Raw genomic sequence first — 13,251 nt, 5'->3', positions numbered from 1 at the left:
GCGGTAAGCTTTTGCAGTGTTAAATTCTAGGGTGAGTCAAAGACACACAAACATAATTTTTTTTCAGGTGAATCAAATCTTCCTGTTCTTCTGCTTAAAATACAAAACAGATATGGAAAATCATAAAAATAATTAGCAACAGCTTTTATTATTACACACAAATGTAATGCAAAGAATGTAATCCATTCTCACCCAGGGGCAGGCATGAAATCAGATAAATGCAAAAGGAATTGCTACTCAACCTTCCCACAGCCCCCTTCCTCTCATGAAATTGTTAATGGGGAAAAGAAAACAAGGCTTTGGTAAAATGTCCAAAGCAAACCAAACCTAATAATGACTTCTTTCTCATCATACCTAAGTTTTAGGAAATTGTGTTGAAAAGAAAAATGTTCTGGGGACTAACTACAATAATGTTGTTTTCATTGTACTATATATTTTGAGAAAATGGAGTTTTTAGTGAAAATGTTTATGGCCTTTAATCTTATTCGTCTAAGTTGCAATGAAATACATCTTTAAAAGGGTCAAAAATTGGAGTGAAATAAGTTCTTGTTTCACTTACCTGCAAGAAAATATTAAAGCTCAGACTTGGAGTTTGATCAAATTCTTAAGTGGATGGCCGTATGTTAACAGATGTTGGGCCAAGATTGTTTCATATTAGAGAATTTCTAATTTGTTTATGACTCATAATGATTTCGAAATTTCTGAAATACTATTTTCCCCAAGAAATCTGCAATGGAGACACACCTTTAAATTGCAAGATATATTATTTGCTTTATCAAATAATTAAAATTTAAATATCGATTCATCTGGGCATTGTGTCTGTACATCAAATAAATCCTTACTAGTATTTAATCATAATCTCAGTTAAAACAGAGCCTGATGTGTGCTAATAGTATATGTGGGAGTGAGAAACTTTTAAATTTAGCTCTTGAAAACAATATTCTTCAGGCTGTAATGAGAGGCAAAGGGCAATATTTGGGGAACTTCTGGGACTGGGGAATGATTCCTCCAAGACTGGAAAGAAGAAAGGGCATTAATAAGAGCTATTTGTGGAGTCAGGATTGGGAGTTGATAGCTTCACAAGAGTTTTTCTAACCCACCCCCACAACCCCAAATTCCTCTCATCTGATGTATGTGCTCCCCATCTTTGTTTCTCTGTCATTTATGTACATTCTCTGTGACAACACTCAGGCAAATGCCCTTTAGATGAGGGTCCTGAGAGGTCATAGATAGCCTCTTGGCGTAGTGATGTCTCTTCTCCAGAGCATTTCATGTCACCGCTTGCTGTTCAACCACCACTGCTTAGTGGCTACAGTGACGTCACTGATCGTCAGAGAAATGCAAATTAAAACCACAATAAGGTATCACCTCACACTTGCCAGAATAGCTACCATCAATAAATCAACAAACAACAAGTGCTGGCGAGGGTGTGGAGAAAAGGGAAGCCTAGTGCACTCTTGGTGGGGATGCAGAATGATGCAGCCACTGTGGATAACAGTATGGAGTTTACTTAAAAAATTAAAAATGGAACAGCCTTTTGACCCAGCAATCCCACTTTTGGGAATATATCCTAAGAATCTTGAAACACGAATCAGAAGGAATATATGCACCCCTATGTTCATAGCAGCATTATTTACAATAGCTAAGTTCTGGAAACAGCACAAGTGCCCATCAGGAGATGAGTGGATAAAAAAGCTGTGGTACATTTACACAGTGGAATACTGTGCAGTTGTAAAAAAGAAGGAAATTTTATCCTTTGCGACAGCAAGGATGGACCTGGAGGGCATTATGCTAAGCAAAATAAGCCAGTCAGATTAAAAACAAATATCGTATTATCTCACTAATATGTGAAACCTAATGAACAAAATAAACTAACGAACAAAATAGAACCAGAGGCATGGATAAATGGAACAGACTAACAAATGTCAGAGGGGAGGTGGGGTGGAGGGAACTGGATAAAGGAAGATGAAGAGATTAGCCAAAGAACATATACGAATGGCCGTGGACACAGTGTGGTGAAGGCCAGAAGAGGAGGAGGGGTGGGGTTTGGGTGGATGTGGGCAAAGGGGGAGAAATGAGGTCATCTGTAATAGTGTTAACAATTAAAAAAAAAAAAAAGCCAAGGGGCAGAATGAAGTCACCTAGACAGAGAGGGAGAAATTCTTCCTCCTACCACCACAAGGTTGTGTGAGTTGTACCACCTTCTCCCTCCAGCCCAGAGACCCTTGGAGAGTAATAGCAGAGGGAAAAGAAATTTGAGAGACTAAGAAACTACACATTTATCCAAAAGGATGTTTAAAATATTTTACTGGTTACATTTACAGATTTAAAGTAAAATTTAGATTTTCTTTTACCTCTATATTTTTATACTCTTAGACGTTTCTCTTGTAAAAAGCATAGAGCTGATTTTTTTTTTAAAGAATTGAGTCTGTTACTCTTTGTTTTTAAATTGGATTTCAGTTAACTCACATTAATTGTGATGACTGACATATTTAAGTTCATCTCTGCTGTCTTATACCATACTTTCTATATTTTCTATATTTCTCTCTTCACTTCCTGACTTCCTTTGAACTATTTGAAATTTTTTTCCCATTTTCTCCTTTTGTCGTTTACCAATCTATTTCTATTATTGGGTGATTAACTAGGCATTTCAGCAAAATGTAGAATTAATCAATATCTGTACCATCTTCAAAAAATACAATGATCTTGAAAAGATTACAATTAATTACTGCTTTTCTAGGATAAATCTTCCCCACCCTCATACTTTAGACAGCATTATTGCTATTTTATATAGTCAACATTTATCTAAATTTACTCACATAGTTGACAATATTTTTGATTACTATTTCTCTTTGTATCTCACATCTTCCTTTTAGGACCATTGTCTTTATTCCTGAAGAACATCCTTACAATTTCTATTACAGTAGGTTTATCAGCGATATCCCCCCCTCCCCCCCCCCGCCTCCCCCCCCCCCCCGCCCCCCACACACTGTCTGAAAATGTCTTGAATGCTTTATGGGAATTCTAAGTTCAGCCATTTCTGTTTTATGACTCCCATTATGGCACTGATAAGTCACCAGTTAATATCAGTGTTGCTCTTTGGGAAGCAATATGTGTTTTACTTTTTAAAAGATTTTTACTGTTACTCTTTCACCACTTTAAGACTTGCTCATTGCCCTTGGTATCCTGCAGTCTCATTCTGGTGAGTCAAGATATGGATTTCTTTTTATTTGTCATGCATGGGATTTATTAGACTTCTTGAGATTGAAGGTTTGTTCCTTTTATCAATTCTGGAAAAATTTCCACTACTATCTCTCTAAATATTGCCTTACTCTCATTTTATCTCATTATATGTAGCTGTCTTACTTTATTCTCCAAGACACTGAATCTACTTAAGCATTTCTTTCATAACGTCTAGAAAACAAAGGTTATTGTATTATTTTACTACATAAAAATGTTTGTTGAGCTGTTATTGCTTATTCATGTATTCAATGTTATTACTGAGTTCCAACTGCAGCCAAACGTGCTAGCACCTTACCAGTTGCTGAATATACATTGTCCAGCAAAGAAAGCACAGTTCCTAGCCTCATGAAATTGAAAGTCTGGTTACTAAAAATGGAATGGCATTAAAATAATAAAATATTTGTCATCAGTGATTTTTAAGACATGGATTAGCTGTCATTTATTTAGCATTTACTAGGTGCCAGTCATCATGCTAATCACTTAAATGCAGTATTATCTCATTTATCAGTATGTGTTAAAACTCCAAGTGTCTTATTTAGGCATACACATTTTTATATATTCTAGACTCAATCTTCTTTTACAGTGATCATCTGCCACTCTAATTCACACCTCCACTCAGCTGCCTTGAGCTAGTCAACATTTCCAGAATCAACCACATGCTTCCATGATTCCACCTTCTATACCTTGGAAAATCCTACTAATCTATAAATAACTCAATTTTACTCCTTTGCCAAGTATTATAAAATTTCCCGTGTTGCAAGTCTTTCCCTTCTCTGTGTTCCTATAATCCTTTGTTCAAATTCATATAATAGGAACTTCTGCCTTCAGTAGAGATGGAATAGCATCTAGACTGGACCAGATTTACTCTCTTGCATGACACAACTAAAAGATGGAAAACATAGGAAACAACAATTTTCAAGACACTAAACATTGGTCAACAAAGGACAGTAATTCCTGAGAGACAGGAAACAAACAAGAAGCACCCTCTAATTGTCCTGCCTTATTGCCTTGAGAGTGTTTCCAGGCTGTTAAATAAGGAGGGAGAATGAAGGCGGAGCTCAGAAGACTTTGGGAGTTGAGGATACATAGCTGAGAGTCAGGGACGCCAAGGTGGCTAGAGTTCTCAGCATAGAAGAGTAATCAGAACAGAAGAAACTTCACAGTGGGAGAATTCCAGAGACCTGCAAAGGATCTCCCGTTAGTGTGCTACTGAGCACTGGTAGGGAAATGACTTGATGCTGGGGAAAGAGCCACCCGAAAGAATTCGAGGTAATAGTGCCTGGAGCAAATACGGGATTGAGAATTGTGCCTGTTCCCACTAGCCAGATCCTTCTGTCTTCTGCATAGGCTAAATAGGTGAGTTGAGTGGGGATGGGGTGAAAATCATCACCCCTGGACTTTTCAAGTCTTGGATGGTGGCTCTAATCTCCATGATCTCTCCAGGGATGAGGTATTGTTTTTGCTTTACTATTTTGAATGACTTCCACTTGGTCTTTTCCACCATAATAGTCTTCACTTCACAGGTCGGGAAACCAATGTGGGCATTCTGCCAGCGGCTAAGTACACCTATTCCAATTCTGCATCCTGGAACTGGGGAAATAACTATAGGATAGGTTCAGAGAAGCACTGGGCCCACTGTGAGATGGATCTGAGCTAAAACTTCCTTGCTTTTTCTGACCTCCATAAGCCCCTTCTGTGAAGGGGGGCACAGTGATGTTTCAGATCTTTTGGAGTGAATGTTGGTTCAGAGCCAGTGTCCAGTAGTTCCTGATAGGCACAGTTACCCTGGTAAAAGGCTGTAGTTCCCTTCGGGGAAGGCTGGAAGAAAAATGAACAGTATCAATTTTTGGCAGTTTACCAGGTTCTTTCCTCAGGGGTTTTGGGTCTGTAAACTGGTTCAAGTGTGGGAATTGATTGAGAGGCATGGCTCTCTGTTTTTATGATTCAGATTGAACTTTTGGTCACCGAACCTAGAACTTTTCTGCTTACACAGAGAGAGTAAGAATTTAGTAGGCTTTCTATCTATTTCCCTTCTAGAAGTACCATGATCAAGTAGCCAATGCCTTAGATATTCACAAGTCAGGCTGCCTTGACATCTGCTTTAACTCTGTTGTCTGTCACCTTTCCTCTGGCTGGTAAATGCTGCCACTTGGCTTCTGCCACCCTGGGATCCACTTGTTTCCATTGCATTTAGGTTTTCCAATTCAGTGACTGCAGAAATTTCAGTTTCTGGCCTAGAGAAAAGAGTGATTACAGAGTTCTTTAAGAATGCCAGGGTTCCCCTCACAAATTCATTTCCCACAGTTGTGGTAAAAGGTATGTCTTTTAGACTCTTTCAGTATATGAGAGTAGACCTTAAATGACAAATCCACTCCAATATTCCAATCTCTCCAAGCCTTTGATTCCCTTCCTCTACATTATATCCAAGAAAGTTCAGCACTTCTAATTTATTCACTGTGGGCCACCTTTTGGTCCATGTTTCAGCCAACCAGCCAAACTGTTAGAATCCTTCCTAACTCCCTGAGCTGCAGCATTAAATGCAGAATCTCAGCTTAGTGAGCCCATATCAATAAATGTAGCTTGATCCAGACTTATGTCCCTTCCGCCATTATCCTACGTCCTCAATATCCATTCCCACACATGTTCCTCAGATTTCTGTGTGTATAAATTAGAAAACTCAAGCAGTTCTTTTGCAAGTGTAGCATACCTCCTCATGGGTCACACTTTGTACCTCACCTTTAGGGGCCTGCTGGGACTGGAGTCTAGTTGTAGGTGTAGAAGCAAAGAAGGTTGGTGGGGATGGGTTCTGAGGAGAATGAGGATTGTTTTTTATGGCACCTGCCTCATGGGAATTCAGTTTGCTTAGGCAATGCAGGTTGATCCCCTTAGACAGAGATTAAGAGGCTGCTTTTAGTGGTAAAGAAGACTCCTCAGGATTTAGAACCTCAATGTCCCCAACTTCATCAAAGTCTACCCACACATCCCCTTTCCAGCTCATAGGATCTCATTCTTTCCCAGTCCATACTTTTACTTTAACAGAGACACCTGCAAAGCTGGGAGTTCAACTTGCATTGTAATTCAGCCAGTCACAGGATAAGATCCTGTGTTTGATTTTCAGCAATGTTCGCCCTGTGGCTACAGGAGATGAGGTTCCTTTTAGGGCACTCAGAGGAGCTTTGAAGTGGTTTATGCCGCACTTGAGCTGGGAACATGAATCCCTGAGCTCAATTCTTTTCTTTCACCTCTCTGTCCAGTGTCATTAGGAACAGACAGGCAATCTTATGATATTGTAAGTTTCCAAAAATGTTTGAAAGTATCATATACACAGTCACCCAGCTCCTTGCTTCTTATCAGTGGTTGATTAGGAATTTCCAGTGGGGATATTTTGTGTATCTTTATTTCCAGATCAGTCTATAGATTCAGTGCTCTCTTTACTACTAGAAATAGAGTAATTAGCATCTTTAAATCTAATCAGATTAGAGAGTCAATTCCAGAAATCCTAGAAAAAAATTAGAAAAATCATCCTTAAAATTCTGTTCCTCTAGGATCCCCCTTGGTACCAAAATCTGTTTGAGCCTGGGTTCTCCAGAGAAACAGAACCAAAGGGGGTGTGTGTGTAGAGAGAGAGAGAGATTGAGATTGAGATTATAAGTAATTGGTGAGATGTCTCAACATCTGCAGTTGACAAACTGGAAACCCAGAAGAATTGATGGTATAACTCTAGGCTGTGTCTGAGGGCCTAAGAACCAGGACAGCCAAAGATCTAAGTTCCAGTCTGAATTTGAGACTAAAGGCAGGAAAAGACTGATGTCCCAGTTCCAAGACCATCAGATAGAGAGGAATTCTTTCATATTTGTAGCAGGGTCAGCCGTTTTGTTCTATCCAAGCATTCCACTGACTGGATGAAGGCTACCTACATTAGGGAGGGCTATCTGCTTTACTCAGTCTCCAGAGTTAATCTCACCCCAAAACACCCTCATAGACATACCCAGAATAATGTTTGACCCAATTTCTAAACACCTTGTGGCCTGGTCATGTTGACACATAAAAATTAATCATTGTAAATGGTAAGAGTTAAAGTTGCCATTGAACCAAGAGATGGATGCTGCCTGGTGCAGCTGGCAGAGCCAGTGGATGAAAAATTTTGGATTCTCAGTACTCTGGAGCATCCGTGCCAGTCCTAGACACTGCCATAGCAGCTCTTGCAAAAGGACACTACTTATAAATCGTTTAAGCCATTCTTATTTTGTCTTTTGTTACAGCCTTTTAACTAATGTCACATTTATATTTTGCCTTTTTGGTTCTAGAATATGTGGGCTTTGTTGGAATTCAGAGTAAACAAAAAATATTAAGTTCTTTTGGAAATACAGATTTCCCCCCCTATATGTGTGATAGTATCTGGGTTAAAGATGTGGATTTAAAAAAGGGATGGGGGAGAGGGGGGAGAGGAAGCCTGTGTATTATTTATGGCCTTTAAGAGAGTCTATAAGGGTATTTTTCCAAATAAGTAAAAGAATGTGATGTAGGGGAAAAATTCTGTCTGTAATTCCTAGCTCTTTACTTCTTATGCTGGTGGAAAGGCCCTCTGGGGCACCATGTTGTGGTCCTTGAGCCAAGCCTGGCTCCACTTTAGGGATGAAATATTTGTTCTGAATAATCTTACCTCACAGTGATGAGGTTTACATATGTGTTTACTTTTTATTAGGCATGTACCAATATGACTGTTCAACCTTTATTGGCACTTATAACAATGAGAAGATCACTGATTCATGACAGCAGAATTTTAGTGATTCATTCAATTCATTAATCAAAATGATTATTTCAGCAATGATTTACATTAAAGAATCATCAACTAACTTATCTTCTCTTATTATTTTTTTAATTTTAATTTTAATTTTTTTAATATATATTTTTATATATCTTTATTGATTTCAGAGAGAGGAAAGGAGAGGGAGAGAGAGAGATAGAAACATCAATGATGAGAAAGCCATTGATCGCCGCAGCCCGCAACCCGGGCATGTGCCCTGACCGGGAATCGAACCCCGATCGCCTGGATCCTAGGTCGACGCCCAACCGCTGAGCCATGCCTGGCCAGGCTCTTCTCTTATTATTTAAAGTCACCTGAATTGCTTGGTAACAAGCCACTGAAATATTTATATTTATTGAAGTATAATTTACATAAAATAGAATGCACACATCTTGAGTGTTTCAATGCAGTGAGTTTTGACAGTTGTATAAATCTATGTCATGAAGAATGAACTGGAAAGAAGCAAGACTGGAAACATGTTAGAGGCCATTACTTGAGTCAGGATGGTAGGGCTTGTGAGAAGGGACCTGAATTAAGAGATATTTCATAGATCATCACAGCAGGTCTTATGAAAGGGTGGTGAGGAAAAAAAAAAAAACCTCCAAGATTTCTCCCAGATTTCTTCTTTAAGCAACTATCCATATACTAGTATTATTTCCTGAGATTATAAGTACTCAGGAGAAGGCTATATGTGCATGTGAATGAGAATGTGAATATGAATGTGTGTGTGTGTGTGTGTGTGTGTGTAGTGGAGAGAAACATAGACAGAAATGTTGATTTCAGTTTTCGACATATAGATTTTTTCTGTGCTTGGAGGACATTCAAATGGTGATGTCCATAAGGCACATGTCTGGAGCTCAAGAGAAAAAGAACTTGACTAGAGATATAAATTTGTTTATCAGCAGCAAATAAATGATTATTAAAAGATGGCAGTAGGTGAAATTGCCTATAAGGAGGTATGTAACTCAGAGATTATTAGTATATTGTTTCCTAAAGTGGTTTCTATGGTGGATTAGTTCTGTTAGATACTTTGAATAAAATTACTTTGTGGTCAATAAGTTTAGAAAACGAATCAGATAGTACCCTTGTCTTGAAAATGTACAAGATCCACTACTGGATTAAAAACCAGAAAGTCCAGCAGTATCAAAACATGTTTCAAATTTTCATAATGCCGTGTTTCCCAAACACTCCCAACTGTCATACAGTGGGAGAAGAAAACCAAATCTTATCTGTCTTTTCTACCTTGTGGTTTCACCTTGCTGATGACCCACACCCAACCAACTTGGCCCTGGGCGATTGGAGTCCTGCTTCACTTTCCAGTAACTGTAGGATGTAATCAAGTCTTTGTACGTAGAGTTGCAATGTGATCAAGTATTTTTGTTTGTTTCTGTTTGCTGAATGCTTAACATCATATTTAAACAAATATAGGTATCATGTCCTACACTCATTTTATTTTCTTAATTTAGTTTAAAATTTGACATTGGAGTTATTTTTGAATACGAAGGTAACTGCAATTTTGCTTTATTGTAGTGTTACAGCAGAAGACACTAAATCATTTCATGATGTTTTAGAATGTAGTTAATATCATTCTTTCCTTCTTACCTAATTTGTTTATGGCTTTGAAAATCTTGAAGGGGGGTTGCTAAATATTTTGATGATAAAATGAACCCAGGCTGTGAAGAGATGCAGTGCCTATTCAGTTAAACAGGCTTATTTTATAGTTTAACAAGGGAAAAGGCATCCAGGTAAGATATTTTAAATCAAGTTAACTGGAATAGAACTCTTATCTACTCCATGGGTTCATCAATTGCCCTCAGGATGCTGACTTTCAAGGTCATCAGGGTCTCTCAGCTAAGCATCCCGCTTATATTCCAAAATGCCTTCCTGACCACTCTTACCTTATTCTCACTGAAAGGAGATCTAGAAAAGCTCCATTCATTTCTATCAAAGCTACTTCTTGGTTTCCAATCTTGATTCATGGCATTCATTGATTTACTCATTCAGCAAATACTTATTGTGTACAAAGAGTCAGTCGTTGTTTTATATCCTGGAATAGAGCAATGAAAGACAGACCAGGAACTTTTCTCCAAAGAACTCATATTTGGATAGTATTTTTTTCTCAGTTCAGAAATTCAGTCAAGTCATATCACCTTGATGCTTTTTTTCTCTTTTTTCAAAGCCAGTATGCCACCAGTTCAGTTGGTCTGAAACACTTTTGTCCTTCTGGAAGCCACTCCACCCTCCTGTGGACAGATGGTGTAAGTCAGATTATCATTTCTAACCCCAGTTGTTGCAATACCCATATCTGGTTTCTCTGCCTTTATTTCTCTCCTTTCTACTTCTGTCCCCACCCTTCTGCTAGAGGTAGTTATCTGTCTAGAACTCGGATCTGATCAAGTACTTCTGCTTTAAAATCTTTGATGACCCTCTGCAGATGACACGTAATCTTTGAATGGATCAGGAATCCTAATCTGATTTCGCGTGCTTTCTTAGGCTCTTCTCTCACTTTCTACACTCCTTACAGAACTCCTCCCAGGTTTGTTATTCTCTGTTTCGAGGTTATGCTCCCATCCTCCGTGTCCTTCATTGCCTCCATTCTCATTAAATATACTCAGTAAATTCAGATTTCCCCCTCCGTTATTATACCTCTATCATAGCACTCACGATATTATGAAAACTAAATGCCTATGTGCACCTCTGCCCCACTAGAGATTGTGAGTTTCTCAAGCAGGGGTTTGCAAACTTTTCCTGTAGACGGCTTTGCAGGCCAAATGGTCTCTGTGTAACTGCTCAACATAGCCATCTTAGTGTGAAAGCATCTATAAATAAAACGTGAAGGAATGAGTGTGGCTATGTTCTTATAAAACTTTATTTACAGATATAAATTTGAATTTCTTATAAGTTTCACACGTCACAAAATATTTTTCTTTTGATTTTCCCCCCAGCCATTAAAAAAATGGCAAAATGATTCTTAGCTTGTGGGCCACCATACAGACACAGGTTTGATCTACGGGCTGTCAATGGCTAACCTTGTTCGAAACGGTAGGGCTCCTTCATTCTTGTTTTCATATACTGCTGGAAACTAACAAAACACCTGGCACTGAATGAAGGTTTGCCAAAATGAATCATATAGAGGCAAATGCTTTTCGTTTTATATTATGGTCTACCACAAACTGCAGTGGCATGATAAAGTAAAAATTTTTTTTTAATTAACTGAAGATTAACTAGGAAACCATTTTTAAATTTCAATCTTGTTTAAAATAATCTTTCTGAAGTATGCTATTCCAATTTTCTGCCCTAGTAAGTACAGTTTAGTGAATACATTTAATGATTATCTTGCAGTGCCCCCAGGTCATGATTAAAGATAAGAATTCTCATTGTGCAGCCAAGTACTTGTAGGCATAGAAGATATAGCTAATTGAACCCTGAACGCATATAGAGTGGGATTTACTCTAGAAAGTGCCTTTTTGATGTAGAGGTTAAATCTCTGATATATACTTGTTTTCTTATAACCTCTTTTATCTGTAAAGTGGAACATAGGAACCAGAACCAAGCCAAATTAATAACTAAGAAAGATTCTTACTAGTTGAGTTCTGGTTCTGCTCCCTATATAGGAAATGCTGAACATTGGTGTCATTGATTTCTTTCTTCTCCCTTTCTTCTTAGCCCCTCACACAAGGGAGTTAAAAGTGCAATGTTGATAAAGGAGAAAACATTGAAAATAAGTAAATTTGTAATACTGACCTCAGGAAAAAATTGCAAGTATGTAATGCATAAATGCCTGGTTTTAATGATCCAGTTGAAGTTTTCCTTTAAATTAGAGTGCGAAAATGGAAACTTAAAATAGTATAATACTAGAACAGTCTAAGAGTCCCTCCAGATGGCAAAAGCATAGAGCCTCATGGTTTTTTCCACCCAAAGTTCCCCTGAACACTTTTCTCTCTTCTACTCATGGTAGATTCTTCACCTTATTTTTTCAGCATGGTACATTAGACAAAACAAAAATAAAACTCATAAACTCTTAAGTATATGCTAATGTGAATACTTCATAAAATTACCATGAGATTTAATACTGTAACACTGGATAGTACTTCATATATGGAGTGCTCAGTAGGCATGTGTTCCCTCTACCTGCCCACTTAACCATCAAATACAGAACACTAACATAATACTGGGTTATATTTCTCATTGCTTTATCATCTATTAAAAAAGACCTTAAGAGATGATCTTGTTCAGTAACTGTATTTTAATAGAAGAGTCATCATTTTTATTTTTTATTTTATTTTTTAAATATCTTTATTGATTTCAGAGAGAGAAAGGAAGAGGGAGAGAGAGAGATAGAAACATCAATGATGAGAGGGTCATCATTGGTTGGCTACCTCTTGCACGTCTCCAACTGGGCATATGTCCTGACCGGGAATCGAACCACAATCTCCTGGATCCTAGGTCGATGCTCAACCACTGAGCCATGCCAGCCATGCCATCATCTTTATTTTAACGAATATAATGATGGAGGCAAAAAAAAAAAAAAAAGATTAATTAACTTGTCCAAGGTAATTGTTTCCTTCTGTTCTAGATGTCCGTAGTTAAGTGCCACTCTTGAGAGAGTTGTCTTTGAGAGACATTAATTTGGCCTATGAACCCTGAAAAGATGAATGCAGTGAGGGGAAGTTCCAGACAAGGGTCAGCCTGAGCTCCGCTGCAGCTCTTCTGCACTCAAGATACAGAGTGTAAATATCAACACCAAGTTGGTCACCCAGGAAGGACTCTTTGAGAGGCATTAGGGAGAACCTTCTGGCAAAATCTATTTTTATCCTAAGTGTCTTTGTTTGGAATTTCATAAGAATTCATTCTTTTTGGTTAAGCAGTTCCCTTAAATTTTTTTCTTCTTTTCTCTCTTCATTCAAGAATCATTTATGGATATTGGTGTTGCACTAATGTCATACTAGGTAGTAGAATAAAAGAAAAGAAAACTGTCTCGGCCATTAAGATGTTCATGATCTGCTGAATGAGACAGAGAAAAATAATAATGACCATAATAAGTAGCATTTTCCATGTCTGAGACACCGCACAAAATAATTTGCAGGTATTGTCTCACCTAATTCTCATATAAAATATGAATTAGAAATCATTTTAAACCCTATTTTCCATATGAAAACTGAATCCCAAAGGGATAGACCTTGCTTAGATTAAGGCTATGT

Source organism: Miniopterus schreibersii (assembly GCF_964146895.1).
Source record: "Miniopterus schreibersii genome assembly, chromosome: 2".
Lineage (NCBI taxonomy): Eukaryota > Metazoa > Chordata > Mammalia > Chiroptera > Miniopteridae > Miniopterus > Miniopterus schreibersii.
The sequence above is the reverse complement of the archived record's forward strand: the minus strand, read 5'-3'. Positions refer to the sequence as shown.